This window comes from Delphinus delphis, chromosome 4 (genome assembly GCF_949987515.2).
Source record: "Delphinus delphis chromosome 4, mDelDel1.2, whole genome shotgun sequence".
NCBI classification, from domain to species: domain Eukaryota; kingdom Metazoa; phylum Chordata; class Mammalia; order Artiodactyla; family Delphinidae; genus Delphinus; species Delphinus delphis.
This window is the reverse complement of record NC_082686.1, coordinates 118,048,181-118,068,584: the sequence shown is the minus strand read 5'-3', so window position 1 is coordinate 118,068,584 and position 20,404 is coordinate 118,048,181. Positions and strand designations below refer to the sequence as shown.

The following is a 20,404-nucleotide window of genomic DNA, read 5'->3' as shown; positions in this document are numbered from 1 at the left end:
TCTTAAGTAGACATGTCTTACTTTTAAAATCAGAAAAGAAAGCAAGCTGTAAAATTTATTTACCATGCAGTTAAGCAAGAAGTCACAAGGTGGGTACAGGATAAATCATAAAGAGACCAGTGGTTTTGAAAGAGTACCCCCTTTGAAAACACAATGCAACATGGAACTTGATGTGTTAGAAAGATAAAGGCAGAGTATGCTTCATGCCCCACTCAGCAGAAGCCCCATCACACTGCAGAATTCAGGGTTCCAGGAACACCATTAGGAAATGCACTGTACAAACAGACTGGGGCTGCAGGGGGATGGTGGTGGCTTGTGCTAGAATGGCCAGAGAAGGCCTCAGGAAGGCGGCAGAAACTGTGTCAAAACTAAAAGGGCAAGGAGGACATCAGCGGGCGCTCCTGATGTGAGCAGGCATTTGGAGGAGGGCGAAGGTTGTGGGCGGTGGTACAGAGCCGGCGGCAGGGCAGCCAAGTCCTCCCTGAACCGTCGACTGATGACAGGCTTTACGCAGCGACTCATCGGTGAACAGGTGGAGAACGGTTGGGACCAGACTAGGTTCCCGTAGGAGAAGAGAGCCACGGGAGGTTCCCGAACGCATCCATCTGCTGATGGGTACACTCCTGCATATTCAGCCTACCCTCGAGTTACAAGGCACTGGCAGAAGGAAGACAGACCACCTTCTGGGCCACTCAGCTCAAGGTTTTGTCACGGTTGTGCTGCACTTGGGCAGCGCTATCCTAGAAGTAATCCGTATTCCAAGGGCAACAGGGCTGGGAACCCCAAGCCGCAGCTCATGATACCTCCCCTGGGGTTGAGATCCAGGCTGTGGCACCTCAGGCAAGTTGCCTTACCTCTCTGAGCTGCAGATTCCTCACCTGTAAATGGTGATTCAATTATTTATCCAACAAATAGCTACTGAGCATCTGCTGTATGCCAAGTACAGTCATAGAAACTGGGGATGAGTAGTGACCAGATCAGTCCAAACTCCTACCCGCGCAGAGCTTACATTCTAGGGGAATGTAAAATTCCCCATTCCTGGGTTTGTCGAAGGGATTAGATATTTCCTGGAAAGCACTTAGGGTATTAATGATTCTTCATCTAATTCCAGTGTGTGTGGGGTTTTCTTCCCCACAGCACCAAGCGTTTCTCCAACACCAGCTGGCTGTTCGCCCCACCCCCCAAGGTGCACCCTGAGGAGACTAGGATGAGAGAGCACAAGATACTGGCCCTAGAGAGCTGAGGTGCGTTTCAAAGGAATGATTTCAACGAGCCCTGACCTTTGCATCTTCCCACACGTAGAAAAGCGCTAAATTCTTTAACTTGTGATGTCTGGTTTTCTTTAATTAACAGTAATCTTTTGATGTTCTGACTGCGTGATCTTTGTAGCAAAACTTCCTACATATCCCGGCTCCTCCCTTACCTCTGCAGAAGCAGTCTCTCAGAGCATCTGAGATGCTGTGTCCTGGACTTAAGTCCTCAGCTTCGTCTGCCAAATAAAACATAATTCTCAAATTTTAGGTTATGCATTTTTTTCAGTCGAGAAACTCAACTCTGACACCGTCTACCTGGAAATAGCCTCAGATCTCGCAAGTTATGGGCTTAATCCCACAAGACTGTCCCCTTACCACTTCAGATGCCAACCGCAAATCCAGGTTGTCACCTGTGCTTCTAACTGGCTACAGACTGAAGGTTCCAACGACCCCCCTCCCTTTGGGTTCAATTAATTTGCTAGAGGGGCTCACAGAACTCAGAGAAACAATTTACTTACTAGATTACCAGTGTATTACAAAAGGATCTGACTCAGGAGCGGCCAGATGGAAGAGATGTACATGGCAAGGTATGTGGGAAAGGTGTTACAGCTTTCCCACTCTCTCCCACTCTCCCTACAACTCCATGCGTTCACCAACCTGGAGGCTCTCCAATCTGTGTCCTTTGGGTTTTTATGGAGGCATCATTGAGGGAGGAGATAGATGGGCCCCAGCTGAGCAGCTGGAATTTGTCTCTTGAGGACAGATACTTCAAGATAAAGATAATTCTCTGCAGAAGCTGATCCCTGCTTGGGTGAAAAAGGAAGCCACGTATTTCTCATTCCTGGGGTCAAGGAGACCTCCCAAACTACATGTGCACTGAAAGGTTGCCCAGGGGTCAGGGAAGGGAGGAAGTGCCAGCCCATAATATGTCCTGCCAGCCTCCCAGAAACCCTCACACTGGAATCCATCTTGGCTAAAAGATGCGCACACACATTGGGCAGGGCCCTAAAATCAGATCAGATACGGACAACTAGCAAGATGATTGGCCCGGGGAAACCTGGAAAAATGCCCCATATGAGCAATTGAAGTCACCCGAAAAGGGCAACTCTCCCTCCGAGTCCACCCGTGTGTCCTTTTCACACGTACTCTGCTTCTAATAAACACTTTATCTGCTTTACAACCTACATCTCTTTCCAAATTTTTTTTTCAAAGAAGACAAGAACCAAGGTCATCGTTACATAGGCATAACTGATTAAATCATTGACCAATGGCAACGGATTCAACTTCCAGCCCCCCACCCCTGCCCAGAGGTCAGGGGTGGGACTGAAAGTTCCAATCCTCTAATCACAAGGTTGGTTCTCCTGGCAACCAGCCCCCATCCTTAGGTTCCCTAGGGTCTTTCCAAAAGTCACCTCATTAACATAATAAAAGACACCTTTCCAGTCTCCTCTAGGAAACATCAAGAGTTGTAGGAGGTCCGTGCCACAAACAGTGACGAAGAACAAATATATACTTCTTTTTATAAATCACAACATCCCAGGTTGTAATGTGATGTCCTTCTCCTCATTTTATTATTATGCACGTTCCCTATAGCACTTGGCTCCAAAAAGGTACCCAATAAACACCATAGGACTGGCCTACGGATTGAGATCCCTCTATCTGGAAACAAAGTGTCCTTCATTCAGCCCTGAGCTCAGACTAGCATGAAGCTTCCTCGCTCTGCACTCTGCCCCCGGCCCCCAGCACTGTCAATTCCACCTTAATAAACAGGGCTGGGAAGGGAGAAAGAAAAGAAACCACGCTTGCCCCCATGCGTCACAGAAAAGGCAGCTGACAGCTCTTCCAAACCCTGGCTCAGCCCTCATTTCCTTGGGGAGATGAGCAAAACCTTTCAGGCTGGTGAGAGCTGGTCCCTTCTCAGGTAGTGCTGACCAGAGTCTTCACCTGGACGCGAACCCTGGATGGACTGCCCTGTGGAGATGACTCAGCCCCTCCGATCAGGCTGGCCCAGGGCAAGGCCAGTCCTCACTTGGTGGATCTCAGCATTAAACGTTCATTTCAACGAGCGCATAGGTGGGGAATCGGCACAACCAGTACATATTCATTCTCAGCCAAGTGGCCAGAAGCGTTGGTATGAGTTGAAAGGAGAAAAAAAAAATTGTAAGCAAACTTTAGGACGTTATCCTTGGGGCTCCAAGAACGAGCTCCACCAAAAATCTAGCTGGCGCGTATCTTGATACGTAGTGACAGTCTCCAGCTTTCCTCACCAACTACATGCTGGTGTTCTGATGCCAGCGTCTATTTTTATAGCCTGTGTCATGCAAAGGACCAGACGGCAGTTGGAGACAGAGGGACAGGGCACAAGAGGCGAGGGCACAGGCAACGGGGCCCACATCCTACTCGGACTCCAACAGCAAACCCTTCTGAGCAGAGTCTAGGACAGCAGCCAAGCCCACCCTCCTCTGCAGCTTCATCCCCCATTACAGCCCAGACCTCGAGCTCCCTTGGGGCTGGGACTTTATCTGCCTCGTCCACTGCTCTAACCCCAGGGCCTGGAGCACAGGAGTGTGTGACGAGTGAACGGCGCACGTCCCGGTGCATCCACTCCAGCGCACTGCACTCACCGGTCCCCCCAACCCCAAGAGCCCCTTCCGCTGACTCAGCGTCTGTGCCATCTCACTCTCTCGGCCCAGACGCCTTCTTGACCTTGTTAACTCGCTCATCCTTAAACTCGGCTCAAATCCCACCTCCCCCCAGAAGGCTCCTCTGAACCCAAGGCTGGGTGAGGTCCTCCCACACGGGGCAACCACAGCCCTCCCACAATACTCCCCAACGCCACAGGCTTGTGTCAGCTTCCTCGCCTACCTCCCCCCAGGGCTCGGTGTATGCGGAGCTGAGAAAGCAACAGGTAGTCATTAGATGTGTGTGGGAAGAAGGAAGGGACGGGGGGGAAGAAAGGACACCAAGAAGGATGCTGTGGATGGAGAAGCACCTGTCACTGAAACCTACGGCAAACTGAACAAGAACAAAGCACTGAAACCCAATAGATCAATGAACCATTGACCAACAAGGTAACCGGGAAAAGACAGCAGGAAGTGGTAGCGAAATACTTCTCAGTGAGTTTAAGTGGGAAGCTGAGGTCACTCTGCTGTGGCCTCTCCTCCTCTCTGGAGGGGGGCTGGGTGGTGGATGGAGAGCAGGAGAAACGTTGGGAGGATGGGTGAGTGGGGGCACTTGGAAGGCTCACGAGCAAGCAGTTCTCACGGGCTCGAGTTCTCGGAGGCTCCTCTGGTCTCGAGGAGGCTGAAGGCCATTTCTTCCGAGGTAACCTCCAACTGCTGAAGGGAATCCACTAGGACTCACTCCCTCAAAGCCGTTAAGAACATGGCCTGAGGGCTTCCCGGGTGGCGCAGTGGTTGAGAGTCCGCCTGCCGATGCAGGGGACTCGGGTTCGTGCCCCGGTCCGGGAAGATCCCACATGCCGCAGAGCGGCTGGGCCCGTGAGCCATGGCCGCTGAGCCTGCGCGTCCGGAGCCTGTACTCCGCAACAGGAGAGGCCACAACAGTGAGAGGCCCGCGTACTGCAAAAAAAAAAAAAAAAAAAAAGAACATGGCCTGAGTCAAGAAAGAGGGATAATGAGGACTTTCCATTGTCCTGTTAGTCCGGGTCCCAAAGACGGGAACAGAGGCCAGGATTTAAGACACATGATCTGGGAATAGAGACTATTTTTGGCTGGAGCTTTCTTAGCACAGCATTTCTTTCCAGGACAGACACCTCCAGTTGCCCCTCAATATTCATTCCTTCCTTGCCAACAGAATCTTGATTTGGTGGGAGGCGGGGGAGGGAAAGTGTGGCAGAGATGGCCAGCTCACCATGAGACCCATCTCCTCTTCCTCCTAGGCACAGGGCTGGACCACATTTCCCAGCCTCCCTTGCAGGAAGTGTGGTCATCTGACTGAGCCCTGGCCAATGGAATGTCAGTGGAAGTAATTCTCCATCTTCAAGTCTGGCCCATAAAATCTTCCCATACTCCATCCTCCATGTCCCTTCCTCTTCCACTGATTGATGCAAATGAGCATGGCAGCCTTAAGAGCCTGGGTCCCTGAACGGCCTTTTGGAAAAGAGGCCCTACCTCCCTAATCAGGAACAGCCATTTTGGACTTTGTGTGAGCAAAATGTAAGTGTCCACCATATTGGAGTCATTAAATGCACCGCTGACCCTTGAACAGCATGGGTCCACTTATAGGCAAATCTTTTTCAATAGTAAATACAGTACTACGTGATCTGAGGCTGGCTGAACTCACAGATGCGGAACTGTGGCTATGGAGGGCCACCTATAAAGTTACAGGCAGATTTTTTACTTGGGGGTTGGGGGAGGTCAGTGCCCCAAACCCACGCGTTGTTGAAGGGTCAGCTGTATTCGGTTTGTTTGTTTCAGCGGGGAGCCTCCCTAACTGTTCTAAGCAGCAATGTGCCCTGCTAAATGCTCACATGGCCATTTTAACTGGGAGTGACCGTGTGACACAGTTCTGGCCATGGCACGTCAGAGGAGGTCTGCTGGATGTTTGGGGGAAGATGTCTGCTTTCCTAATAAAAGGTACCCATGTGGCTGGTGTCTCCTTCCTGCAGCAGCCATTTTGCCATCATGAAGAAAAGGCCAAGAAAATAACAGAGTGTCAGTCCAGACAGACATCAGCTGTTGAGACCAATGGCAGCAACCACTACCTTCAAACATCCTGTTACATGAGAAAAATAAACCACTGTCAACTTAAGCCACTAAGGTAGGGTTTTCTGTTGCTTTGCAGCCAAACACAATCCTAACCGCTTTGCAACCATTCATTCACCCAACCTTTATTGAGGCCTATTTCATGCCAGTTCTTGGGCTAAGGATGAAGATTCAGGGGTGAGCTGGGTGTAGCCCCTGCCCTCCAGAAGCTCCCAGTCAAGCTGGGGAGAAGGCCTCTGAGCAGACAACCTGCGTGCAGGGGGAACGGATGCTGCAGTGACACACTATGTCCTGGGGGTGGGGGCAGGGGGGCGAGGTGGGTGGGTGTGCACTGAGGCAAGGAGTTCCCCACTCCCTTTCTGGCACTGGGCACACACAGCAAACACCCCTCAAGCTATAAAAAAGCGAGTAGCGAGAACGTGCTATGCTCGGCCGAGCCAGGCAACTGCAAATACTTGCCGCGTGTTGAGTCCCTAAACACCATCAATTGACGCAACTGTTTCAAGATAGTCAGCAGTCATTAGAGCAAGATGCACAAGAGGAGAACATAAAAACACATACGCCGCTGACTCAGAAACGCTGGAAATTACGTGAACCGAGGATGAGGCAGGCTGGCCTAGATCGTCCTGCCTATTGATATTCGGATCTCCTAAAATATACTCTCTTTCTCAAAGACAGAGTCATGTTTCACCTTGAAGACAGAGCCCAAAGAATCAAACGTCTAAGCCATGACCTTCAACCATAAATGTCCAAGCTCCGACTCTCAGGTCTGTGCTTCCATTAAGAACCGTGATGGAGACAAACTGGTGACAGAAGTCAACCCCATCTGGGAAATCAAGAGGCAACCAAACCAGAGAAGTCAGAGCAGCTAGGGAACAAACCGGAAACTAGAGAAAAGGTTTTCCTCCTTTTAACTCAATGCTGCCTACGCACAAATTTTTTTTTTTTTTTTAATGAATGGCATTACTTGCCATTTCTTTACTTTCCAAGAATGGGGAAAGTGTTTTAAGAAAAAAAGACAAAGCCTCATTGACTTCAGACTCCAGAAGTTTAAAAATGAATAAAATAAGCAGGCTCTCCAATAAGAGAACTTATTATCAGGCTTCCAGTCTGACTGCTGTTTCATGAGTACAAAGAACTCCAGTGCAGAGCAGCGGGTGTGCTAATCACGCAAGGCAGAGGAGCGCTCGAGTTCTGAGGCAGCAGTCACAGGTTTCTCTAGTCCTCAGCCCGCCGCTGGGGGCCACCGCAGGATGGCAAGGGCTTGGCTGGGCAGGCTGCCACACTGGAGTTTCTTTGTAGGACACGTGGAGCAAGGAAGGGTGAGGTCTGAGGTGGAAGGACCTCCCTTTCCAGGACCTGTTATTAAACCCAAGCCTATCAACAGTTTCCCAGAGACCTTCAGATGAAGAAGATTCCAGCTATGGCAGACACAGGACACATGATAGTGTTAAAGAGAAAACCACAGGCCCCAAGTGGCATCACTTGTGTTAAAACCCATGATACCAAACCTAGTTTTATTACCTAACCTAATTGCAGCTTCAGCCTTCCCCAGAAATGTAATCTTAATTGGCCAGTCTGGAATTTTCTGGCCAGCACCAATGAAATAATCTGTCACATGGGTCCTCTCTATCCCCCCGCATCCCCCAAAGGAAGTAGAGGTAAACGACATGATAGACCCTTGCCCCTCACCCAGAAGGTGACCTGGCCTGAAGCAACCCTTGACTTTCTTTTACTAATAGCCTCCTTGCCCCTCCCTCCCTTCTATTTAGTGCAGCCCCTCAGAGGGGGCTTCTGTTTACAAGATGGGATGCTGCCCAATTCACGACTCGTTGAATAAAGCCAATTAGATCTTCACATTTACTCGGTTGGATTTTGTGTGCGAGCGGTAGTCTGGCCTCTGCCTCAGGTTAGTCCCCTACCCGCCCTCGGGAGCAGCTGTGCCATTCCTCACTCAGAGAACTGGGTCTCTGATAGAATCGTGGGCTTCCAGGGCTGCTAGAGAGCCAGCCCAGAACAGTGGTCAGGGCATCTGGTGCTGTCGACCAGGACCAAGAACAGCGCTGGCAAACCAGGTGAGTAAACACAGGGTTTACAGTCTCGTATCACGCTTCCCACTAACAACCTGAGGCCGAGAGTGATAGTTAAAACGTGAACAACCAGCGTGTGTCAGACACAGACCAGTCAAATGAGTGCCTGTCTTCAACAGTTGGCAAGGCCACGTCACCACTGTGTACCCGCTGAAGACCATCTGCTAGCCCCCGCCACCACCCCCAGTCACGGTGAACCCTTCATAGGCTACACCCTAGCCTCTCATGGCCATAAAAGGTTGCCTGGAGCCAGGTGAGTGCCTGGGAAATGCCTGCGCTATTATTCCTGTCCTTCGCTGTGAACTTAAGTGTGATATCCTCCGTTCCATGAGGACAGAGGCTATGTGTATCTTACCCGTCATCCTACACCCACCATCTCAGTGCAGTTGGTTGGTACCAAAAATGTTTTTTGGATGAATATGTTAAGGAATGAATGAATAGTAAAAAACAAAAACAAAAACAAACAAACAAAAAACAGCTAACATTTAAGCATGCACTATGTGTTCTAAGTCCTTGTCATGCACTATCTCATTTCAGCTTCACAACAATCCCATGAAGTAAGTTTTATCATCACCTCCATTTCACAAAAGAGAAGAAGCCAAGGCATAGAGAGGTTAAGTAACTTATCCAAGGGTACAAGTTTAATCATGATAAATCCAGGATTTAAAGCCAATCTGGCTTCAGAGCCTACCCGCTGAACCACTACACTGTGATGAGGACACAATCACAGGAACTTTTGTATTAGGAAGTCATCAAAAGAGAACCTCTATACAACATTGTAAATCAATTATACTTCCATTAAAAAAAATTAAATTAAAATCAAAAAAGAGAACCTCTGACATCCACAAACCCTGAAAAATCCTTCCAGACAGTTTCTGACGGCGCTAAGCATACACTGTTTGTGTTTGTTCGGCTTACAGAACATTGTAAAGATGTTCTGTAATTTTCAAATAACTATGTAACCACATTGAGTTATCAAGCAACTGTAGCAGGAAATCCACGTACATAGTATTTCTCCACTCAAGAGACCTGAATTCTAAGGGAGCTCTTATAAAGACTCTGTGGTCCCATGTCCCCATCTCTAAGAAGATCCCAGACTTGCTAGAAGGACTGAACAAGATCATGGACATAGTTGCCTATTTAAATGGTAAGCTACTACATAAGCATAATATATGACCATAAAACTAATATATTTCAATAAAATGACAGACCACAATTTCTATTACCTCTCCACATTTCAGTAACAATGTTTACAGCTTAATTTATTTCTGTAAGACTGTGTCCCTCTGTTATCACTTCTGAGTTTCCAGACATTTCTACATCCCCTACCTTAATCCAACTGCTCCTTTCATTTTAGAAGCATAGTTAACAAGGCAGTAAATGTCTTATTCTAACTTCAAATTCTCCTATATTAGCAGCCGACACAACTAGCAAACAGAGCTTCATCTGAGCTTTATAGCTAAAAAGCTCAACATGATACTGCTCTATCTCTGAAGGCCTGAAGTTTGGTGTTAGGTCCAAGAATGAGGTGGGTCTAGGAAAGTAAGCTGTGGTTTCTGTTAGCTGGCAAGACACATGTCTCCATGTAATTGAGGGGTAGCTCAAATAGTATTCCAACTATTTGTAAATTGGGTGTAAATGAGGAGTCTGACCACAAACAGGAGAGGAGAGGACAGGAGGGGGCAGGCGGTATCAGGACCCGGTGCAGTAATTTTCATCTTAGTCTGTTCTTTAAAGCTCTGGTTTCTATGCTGTTGATTGTGGCTCTCTCTAAGGAAGTTGGTTATACACAGAGACAGAGAGAGTGGTAAGCAGATGACAAAAGGATGCCTCATAATACAGAAACATGAACACATACGTTGGGGAAGTGACTACGCAAATACACACAGAATTTACAAGTTCCTAAGTTGCTACCACTAGATATTTGAGTTGCCCAACCTCTCCTCCACCCTAGTACCAGTACAGAGGTGGCTCGATCAATGTGTGCAGTGCAGGCGGGTGGGGCAGAGGGACCAGGAGGGAGGGAGGGAGGGCCCGGAATGCAGGGATGAATCCCAGATACTCCTTGCGGAGTAGAGGATATGGGTGAAGGCTGCCTCCTGGCTGCAGGAACCACATAACTAGGCTCCTCCAAGTCCTTTCTCAATGCCTTTATTTTTTCCTTAATAAATTTTATTTATTTACTTATTTATTTTTGGCTGTGTCAGGTCTTCACTGCTGCGCGCGGGCTTTCTCTAGTTGCGGTGAGCGGGGACTACTCTTCATTGCGGTGCGTGGGCTTCTCATTGCGGTGGCTTCTCTTGTGGAGCACAGGCTCTAGGGCACGTGGGCTTCAGTAGTTGTGGCACGAGGGCTCAGTAGTTGTAGCTTGTGGGCTCTAGAGCGCAGGCTCAGTAGTTGTGGCGCACGGGCTCAGTAGTTGTGGCTCGCAAGCTCTAGAGCACAGGCTCAGTAGTTGTGGTGCACAGGATCAGTTGCTCCGCGGCATGTGGGATCTTCCCGGAACAGCGCTCGAACTCGTGTCCCCTGCATTGGCAGGAGGATTCTTAACTACTGCGCCAGCAGGGAAGCCCTCAATGCCTTTTTAATCATTAACATCCTCCATGCTCCTGCAATGTCTCCTCTCTTCGTTACTGATAGCCCTGTTTCTTTTCCAAAGCCAGTGGCCTCCCTAACCAAGGCCCAAGAAGATTCAGAGCAGCCTCCTGGTTCTAGGGATGAAGGCTACTTACTATCCTGGAGTCTGCGGCTCAGGCCACCCTGGCCCTCCTGCCTTTTGGACTCAGAGCAGACCTACAGGTCATTCCCGGTTCACGGGTGCCTCCTCGTGGCTGCCTTGCAGGATCTCCAGGTTGAGGGGCCTTAGCAGGCCCTACACCATCCGCAAGGCTGCCCAGCAGGCTCAAGAAGAGTGTGCGGGAGGCTGCTTCTGCCAACAGGCCCACCATCCTACCAGAAGGCAGCTGTTACCTCTTCTCCACCCCCTAAGTGCAGGGGCACAGACCCTCCCAGCCGCATCTCTTTTGGCCACCGGCCTGAACGCTCCCCTCAGCATCTCAGGTGTGAGCTGCCTCCCCCAGACCAGATCCCAGACCAATGGCATCACTCAAGCCACCTTTTCCAAAGGGGCACAACCCTCATCCAAACCTTCAAATGGCTCAGTGCTCTCCCAGCCCTCACCTGGCTTTCAAGGCTTTCTAGGAAGCAGAACAGTGGGCCCAGCACACCTTATTCCAGGTAACTGTGGGGCCGTTTTTCCAATCACAGTGACTTTGCTCAGAATGGCAACCCCTCCACCTGAATGTGGGCCCATGTCCTCATCCACCAGCCCAGAGCCTTGTCCCGGGGCTGAAGTCTACCTCCGTGAGTTTTCAGGACCTTGGCTATTCTGCTACCCTTTTTCCTACTCCCCTCCACAGAGGAAGTTCTCTCTCTCTCTTCCTCTCTCGCTCCCCCCCTTTCTTTCTCACTCACAAACTGCAGGCATTAATTAAATGTCTTCTAGAAAACAGATTTTCACCAGCTGCAGTTATCCTGGGTATGAGCCAGACCTGGAGACACAGACAGTCCAGGTGAGGAAGATAAGCCCATGACAGCTGTGAACCTGTGGGCAGTGCAGGTTCCCACATCAAAGGGACATTCTGAATTCCAGCCCTTTCCATACTCCTGAGAAAAGGGGACACAGGTTGCTCCCACCCCTTTAGCCTCTGGCCGTTCTCTCCAGAGCTGGCCTTTGACAGAGGCCGAAGAGCTAGACTTTGATCTACCTGCCAGTGGGTCACGGCCACTTCCCACGGACAGAAACATCTTGCCCAAACACCAGCCTCCCTCCCCCGCAACAGCAGCAAATCAGATTGCCCAAAAAGTGCAAGAAGAGGCGCTCCCAGCTCTCCCTGGTGTGGGCAGGAGCCACTGGAGTGAAGATGCTGTGGTCTGAAGCAGCCAGCAGGGCTCCGCAAGTGGCTTCCCCCACCATGCGCAGGGATGAGGGACGCTGAAGGGGGCCGCGGCCACAGCTCAGGGCCCTAGAGGCTAAGCTGTGGAGGACGCACCCCTCAGCAGGAAGCCTTAGCTGCCCACAGTGCCCCTCACCTCACCCTAGCTGTGGCATGAGGACAACTGCTTTGCTTCACGGAAATTCTGGAGTGCCCTCTGAGGTCAGAGACCCAGCTGTCAAAGCCTGACCCATAAATTGAGCTCTCTGCCCCCAATATACACAGAAATGAATGTCTCTGTTGAGATAAGGTATTTCTTTAAAATCTGATAAATCAAAGGATGATGTTTTGGAAACAGTGCAGCACAATGCAGAACCATGGGTAATGGACTCAGCCCGGATTCAGGAAAGACACCCACTTCTTTACTAGACAAACACTGAGTACCTGTCACTTAGAGGGTGCCAGGCTGGGTCTGGGGCCACAAAGATGGTTCCATCCCACAGCTGAAGGTCATCCTGGGCAGTGGGGCATCTGACATTCAACAACTCATCACACAGCAACCTGGCGGGGGTTGAGGGGATACCCACAGGAGTGTGTAGGCACTCAGAGGGAGCCTACCCAGCCCCAGTGTGACCTTGGGCTAATTACTTACTAATTCACTACTCAACAGTGAACGAATATTGAGCTAATTACTCTTCGAGCCAATCACTAAAAAGGAAGAGTTGCAGATATCGCAGTTCCGCAAATGCTCCAAATGCAGTGCTCCAAAGGTCAGGTGGCCCATCTAGGCCCTGGTGCCCAAAAGTAGCATCCCAAGCATCATCAGTGAGGGTGGGCTGGCCAGGAGCTAATCTGTAGAAGAGACACAACTCCTACAAGCCCTTTCTCTAAAATAGGCAATTAACTTAATCCAAGACTTACTGAAAGCCAGGAGAAGGGATGGGGCAGGTTCATGCACTGGCTTTCTGGCTGTCACCCTGCATCTCCACCTCTCTCCAGGGAACACGAGGCTTTTCAAACCACCTGCTTTAGATCCTCTTCGCACAGATGTCCTGACGGGGCACCAACACCTCCGAGGAGGAGTTGTTGCCAAGCTCCGTCCGCAGTCACGTCACGTCTGTGAGGCTGGCTGGGCACTGCCTGCTCCACACTCGGGTTCACCCGCGGGCCTTCTGCAAACAGCAACAGATGTTCCCAAGTTGTGGAGCCTTCTTGAGGCTCCCTTGGCCGTCCACCCCACACTTGCCCATTCGCACGCGATCTGATTCCACATCTCTCCTGATTTTACTTTTCGAATGCTTACAAAGCATCCTTGTGTTCCCACGAAGGCACTGGCCACCCAGGCGGGGATGTCCTCCCTCCCCTCGAAACGCCCCGCCGAAGCGGGAATATATGGCTCCACATCCTCCGGCAGTGCTAATCCTTTAACCACCCACACTTAACACCTTGAAAGACGGCTGCAGCCGCCAAGAAGGCCACCAGCTCGAAGCACAACCACTTTCGTGTGTGTAACAAAGCCGGCTTCTTTAAAAGACTGCGACCTAAGCAATTTCACGAGCAAAAACAACGCCGGGGGTGTAAACCACGCAGTCCTAACCTGAGCATCCTGGAATGTTAACCTGCGCACGCAGCGGCCCCCTCCGCTGGGCCCCGGGACTACCGGGCGCAGGGAGCTGCCGGCAGGAGCCGGCCCCACCCCCGAGGAAGACGGCAGAGAACTTGCCGTCACCGCAGCCTCCTTACCTGGAGACCAGCTGGCTCGCCACGGCCGTGGAAGGGGGATCCTGCGAGCTCCAGTTCCGGCAGGAATCAGGCGGCAGGCGTGCGGGGGCCGGGCAGGAGCGGGCTGGAGGGGCGGGACCGCGGATGGAGGCAGGCGAGGTGCGGGGCTGGAGGTGGAGAAGCAGGACGCAGCGCGGGTGAAGGGAGGCACCCACCGGAGGCTGCGGGGCAAAGGCCTGGGGAAAGGGAGGCGGAATCGTAGGCCGGGTTAGGGGGCGCTGGGGCTAGGAGAGGGGGCGGTGGATGAGAAGGCGGGGACTGGGATCCGGGCGCGTGGGCGTGGGGGAGTGGAAGCGAGTCGGGGGCTGGGGTTTGGAGAAGGGGCGGGGATGGAGGAGGGAGCTCAGTAACGGGGGTTCAGACCCGGAGCTCACAAGCGCGCCCCCGACCCCCCACCCCTCTCCCACCGGAGTCACCGCCCGGTCGTCCCGGCCTTGGCGCGTCCAGAGGACCCCTTCGGCCTCCGAGACCGGCACCCCGGGACACCCGCCCGCCTCGAGCCTCCGCGGGAGGCTCCGCTCAGCCTCAAAGGTAACCACCCCGACCGCGGCCCGCGCCGCGCTCACCGCCCATGGTCCCGGCCCGGCCCCGGCTCCGCCACAGCGCGCCCGGCTCCGCGCTCGCCGCCCGCTCCGCCCGGCGCAGGGGGAGGCGAGGGCGGCGCGCAACGACTTCGGGGCAGCGCGACGGTGCGCAGCGTCCCCTAGTGGCCTCGCCGCCCTCGAGCTCCGCCCCGGAGGCGGCGATGCGGTGCGGCCCGGCCGGCCGGAAGGGAGCAGAGGGACTGCGGAGAGGACACTTGATGGGAGGAGGTCAAACACAGGCCCCAGAGACGGGCCAGTCTTCAGAGATCCCAGCGTGCGAAAGTCACGGTCACGGGCACCCTGAGTGCGCGGGGACCGCGGCCACCTGAGCGCAGGGCCTCTGCGCGCGTAACAACGCGGGACTCGGGATCAGGGATGCATGGACGCACGCCTAGGCCGGGTACACAGTAACGGCCCGGGGCCCTAGTGTGGGTGCCTGTGGACCGTGTGCCTGACCCGGCGCCACCCGGGGGCCGGTGCTGAGCTGGACGCGAGTGTTTGGGGTCCACCATTGCCGGTGACTGATCCAAACTGTCACGATTCTCGCCACCTTGCCCCCCCCACCCCCCACCCCCCCGCAGGCTACTCCACGTTTCCCTTCCGGCTCCCACCACATCCGGCCCTGTGTGTCAACTCTAGACCGTCACCCTGCTGTCTCTGGATGGCCTGCAGGCGCCCTGGCGAGGTCGCGGCCCGGGCAACGTCTCTCCCCACCCCTTCCCCGTCCCGTGGTTCTCAGCGTTCTCGGAGCTACTGGAGAGCCACAGAGCACTTGACTGATTTCTGTAACTCCCTGTTAAGACACCCGAGAGACGTGCAGTTGAACTTGATATGATACCGTATTGGGGGTCATTTCTTTCAAATGTTGGGTCCCAGCTGGTGGTGATTCCTACCTGATTTCTCTGCGTGAGATGATCTGACCAACTGCGACTGTCAGACAGGACTTTGGTGTCAGTTCAGGAACTGCAGTGACCCCTACGTGCCCTAGAGCAACTGGTCTTGCGGAAAACAGGCTCCTAAGTATATTTACTATTGACCTCCCGGGCGCACTTTCTGGAGGAGTTTCTCACTTGGCCTCTGCTTTCACTCCTGTATTGATGGCTCCCTAATCCACACTCGACACGGAGATGCTTTACCCATATTTCTACCTACTCTCTGGTTTTCTGCTTAGAACTCTCCATCTCAGTTCAGCACTCCCAGCACCAAATTCTATCTCTTGCCAGCTCCCAATTGCATCTGCTCTATGGTCTCACCGTTTATGCAGCCCCCTGGTTTGCCTTCCTCAGCTGAAGGCTCAATGTCCAGGGAGGCTTTGCTTCTAAATCCTGATAACCTGCTTTTCTCTCCCCATTTCTGGGATGCCACACTGTGCTCAGCTCCTTCCTGCCCTGACCACTGACACAACCCCTTCCCAGTCATGAACCGCACCTCCCAGCACAAAATCTTTTCACTGTCCACCTCAGCATTGCCCCAGACTCTCCCACCTGTTTCTCAGTCCACCGCACCCCACCCCCACCCAACACCTCTCCTCCTTCCCTCCACAATCCCGCTGGCTGTCCTCTCACTAATTCCAGGCTCTACCCCTTCCCCGGTGCTGCCTCCCTCTTCCCTACATGAGTTAGGGCACTTCCTGCTCTAAATGACAGGCAACCCAATTCACACTCGCTTAAACAGAAAGGAATTGATTGACTTACGTAAATTAAAAGCTCAGGGCACTGTCTGCTTCAGGCCCTGGAAACCAAAGCCTTCAAGGACTCTCCATCTCCCAGCTTTGCTTCCTTCCATGTGAGCTATACTCTCGGGCTCCATGCGAGACCCCAGCAGATCCAGGCTCACAACCTCGCAGCAGCAAGGCCAGCAGAAAAACGGCTTCTCTTTGCCCACCCTTCCCGCAAGCCTGTGTCCCGACTCTGCTTGGCACGACTGGGTCACCTGTCCATCCTGTTCTCCCAGCCACTGTGAGCGCCCCCTCTCTGCTACCTTCTCATCCTCCACAGGGAACCAGTGCCTGCTCCTGGATCCCTTCTCTGTCACAGTGGGACTGAAGGTGACACGGGACACCATTGCTAACCATTTCCCCACAAAGTATACCACAATACGCTTCACCTAGCTGCAGCCCTCCTGTGTTGGCACGGGGTGTTTTGTTCCAAACAAGAAGTGGGGCACAGGCCCTCTCTCTTTACAACTTCCTCCTCAGCCTATCTGGGATTTCTGTCTTTGTATCATACCCCCTCCGTAAGTCAAGACTTGGTACGGAGATGGCCTCAGGCCCCTCGGGGAACCAGACGTCATATTCTTCCTAGACTCACCCTCTCAATCTCTTTCCTCACTTTCCCTATTCTCTGATGGCTTAATCCCCCCTTCCGTTCTGAAGGAGGTGTCCTCTCCCTCCTCCCTGTGGATTTTGGGTTCGGAGCGGTACCCACCCTTCCCTGCCCCTGGGGCAGTAACACTTCTTGGGTGAAACTTAAAGGAGGAAGGGGCTACAGGAAAGAAAAAGATTTCCACAGGGAAAATATATATTCGGCAGCATCTCAAAACCGTTCCCCCCATTAAACCTCTTTCCTCTGTTGTTGTTGAGGTAAGATGGGGCCTGAAGCAGCTGGTGGCCTTCTGACCAGCACCAGGGGATGCCATGCCAGAGCCGACACAGGAAAACAGAGTCCAGAGACAGGCAGCTTCCTGTTGCTCCTAAAACTAGGACCTGGATTTTTCAAGTACATGTCCAGTACATCCTTGCTTCTCCCCAAGCAAACTGGAATTGGTTCTACTATCACTTGCACCCAAGAGTCCTGAGTAGCACAAACCCATAGCACAGCTCCTGGCACGTTGGTCCCTGCCAAAGAGTAACCATCAGCATCTTTGTTCATCGGATACAGGAGCAAGCTATGCCCATCGATGACGATAAAACAGAGTAGAAAGGAAAAAGCGCAGTGCCGTTGGTTCCAAACCTTAGTCTCCCCTTCTATTCCCAGCATTTGTCCTTGCCACACACACATCTTGGCCCCCCAGGGAAACTCAAAATTTGTTCAAAGTCGAACCCTCCCATCTTATAAAAATAGTCCCAGGGGCTTCCCTGGTGGCGCAGTGGTTGAGGGTCCGCCTGCCGATGCAGGGGACACGGGTTCGTGCCCCAGTCCGGGAAGATCCCACATGCCGCGGAGCGGCTGGGCCCGTGAGCCATGGCCGCTGAGCCTGCGCGTCCGGAGCCTGTGCTCCGCAACGGGAGAGGCCACAACAGTGAGAGGCCCGCGTACCGCAAAAAAAAAAAAAAAAAAAAAAGTCCCAGACTCAGCCAAGTCATGAATATTCTGGCAGGCAGCACTTGCTGTCATTTGATGCAAGCAGTCCCTGCCTGAGCTGCTGGGAGCAGATGCCATCTTCAATTCAGTTTCAACCCGTTGAGCAAAAAAGAGCTGAACAAATATTTGTACAGCCTCCTTTGTCCTGCACTGTAGACTTAGAGGAACAATGGGCTACTGCTCCCACCCTGAAAGGGTTGACTGGGGGAAGACAGTTAGTCTCTGACAGAGTCTGAGGTCACTTAACAATACCAGGGAGGCCCCTAGGGGCCCAGGTGAACTGGTTTATTAGCACCAGGTTCTAAGTTCCAAAGGTCTGTGCTGCCCACAGCCCTGCCTTCCGACAGAGTTATACATCTGTACAAAGCATTTCTTTTGTGACCACCGCAATATCTAGATGACAAATGTTATTCTTAAGTTCCAGGTACCATGGGTTTTGTTTCTCTGATTATAAAAGTTCCCATTCATTGTGAAAACTTGGGAAAAGACTAAGTACACATAAAGATGAAAATTTTAATTATCTGCAATAAATTGATGTCAAATAATATAGTAAACATCAAACTAAGATTTAAAGTGAGAAGACTAATCCATACATGTTTCCATTTCCCCACTGGCGACCCCAGGGCCTCAGGGATATAAATATCCTGCAAAAGGTTAGGGGTCATTTCTTAGGTTCTTTCAAAAATCCTGCACTCTCCCTACCACACGTACACTTTTCAAAACTGCAGTCCTGGCCTCCCAGCTCCAGGGTGGTCTGTGCTCTATTATTTATGTGTGCATGATTCATTGTACTTGCTACCAGCTGCAACCTCTTTCCCCCACCCCAGCAGGCTTATTATACAAGCCCCTGCCCCTCCTAAGAGCAGCCAGGGAGCGCAAACTCCTTTTACCATCTATCTGGGTGAAATCTAATTAGAAAGGCAAATCTGGAAGAACAGAACACAAAATAACCACATTAAATAAAAATAAGAGATGGCTTCAAACCTGACCTTGAGCCAAAAAATTCACAAAGAGGGGCTTCCCTGGTGGCGCAGTGGTTGAGAATCTGCCTGCTAATGCAGGGGACACAGGTTCGAGCCCTGGTCTGGGAGGATCCCACATGCCGCGGAGCAACTAGACCCGTGAGCCACAACTACTGAGCCTGCGCGTCTGGAGCCTGTGCTCCGCAACAGGAGAGGCCGCGATAGTGAGAGGCCCGCGCACTGCGTTGAAGAGTGGCCCCCGCTTGCCACAACTAGAGAAAGCCCTCACACAGAAACGGAGACCGAACACAGCAAAAATAAAAAAAAAAAATAAAATTTAAAAATCACAAAGAACTGAAGTCATCTGCTGATTAATAGGTCTAAATATTCATTTTTGTCCTCTCACCTCTGAGCCCAACCAAAAGATGTTTCTAAGGAAAAAAGAAACAAGCACTAGATGAACTCACACAGATCTTATTTAGGAATCATAAAAGGACAACAAGGATTTCGACTGTCTATTTCATCTACAACAGTGCCCAAAGTGCCAAAACCTGACGTATAAAAATTGGATGCATGGATGAATGGGCCAGGAGCCCATCCCTCTCATTTTACAATTAGAAGCCAAGCAGAAAGGAGACAGGAGGAGAGTGGGAATCTGGTGGAGCCTTCTGCGATCTCATGGCCGCTTGGGAGACCAAAAACGGGAGGTCAGTGTCCATGAGAGAAGTGAGGGCCAGCTGACACCCCAGACTTCCTGTTAGGACCCAAAACAGAAAAGATGGAAGCTAGGAAACAGCCTTAGAATGCTGAAAGGAAGTCATTGCCAATGTCGAATTCTATGTTCAGAGAAAACGAGAGACAGAGGGTAATCGATTTGCCCCAAATCAATCACAGTAATGGAAAAGGATGTACATTCTGCTATTATTGGGTGGAATGTCATACAAAGGCAAATTAATTCAGTAGTGTTTTTCAACTCTTCCAGATCCTCACTAATTTTTTTTTCTATCAGTTATTGAGTGAGAGACTTCCCTGGTGGTACAGTGGTTAACAATCCCCCTGCCAATGCAGGGGACACAGGTTCGAGCTCTGGTCCGGGAAGATCCCACACACCGCGGAGCAACTGAGCCCGTGCACCACAACTACTGAGCCTGCGTTCTAGAGCCCGCGAGCCACAACTACTGAAGCCCACGTGCCTAGAGCCCGTGCTCCGCAACAAGAGAAGCCACCGCAATGAGAAGCCTGTGCACTGCAACGAAGAGTAGCCCCCGCTCTCTGCAACTAGAGGAAGCCCACAGGCAGCAACGAAGATCCAATGCAGCCAAAAGTAAAATTAATTAATTAATTTTTAAAAATTATTGAGTGAGTAGTTGATGTCTACTATAATTACTATAACTGATTTATTTCTCCTTTCAGACCTATTAAGTTTTGCTTCATGTGTTTTTAAGCTTTTATTAGGTGCAGAAATGTTTTGGATTTTTATGTACACTTGATGAATTGCCCCTTTATCTCTTTATCCCTTTTAATATTCTTTGATGTGAAATCGTCATCTGATGTTAACATAGCCACTCTAATTTTGTTTTAGTTAGTATGGTACATCCTTTTCCTTCCCTCTTCCCTTTGATCTATTTGTGTCTTTATATTTAAAGTAGTTTTTTGGTAAGCATCAAAAAATTGTACATTGCTTTCTTATTCAATCCGACAATCTCTGCCTTTTATTTGAGGTGTTTAAACTATTTTTATTTAATGAGATTAATAATTTGGTTGGGTTT

The 20,404-nt window shown here is 51.2% G+C and overlaps 1 protein-coding gene across 4 annotated transcripts in view; it reads right to left on the bottom strand.

The window, feature by feature from the left end:
* The window catches only part of PXYLP1 (2-phosphoxylose phosphatase 1), a 69,357-nt gene extending 54,035 nt beyond the window's left edge, over positions 1-15,322 (bottom strand). Inside the window, exons 1-3 of one of the 4 annotated variants that reach the window (XM_060011341.1) lie at positions 15,265-15,322; positions 13,749-13,963; positions 12,927-13,177 (exon numbers count right to left, since the gene is read on the bottom strand). The gene's annotated coding sequence lies outside the window, so the exon portion shown is untranslated. Of the gene's footprint in view, positions 1-12,926; positions 13,178-13,748; positions 13,964-14,353; positions 14,425-15,264 lie in introns of those variants that run through there. The other 3 variants (XM_060011342.1, XM_069540649.1, XM_060011343.1) reach the window with 3 other exon arrangements.
* Between the last annotated feature and the right edge of the window lie 5,082 nt (positions 15,323-20,404).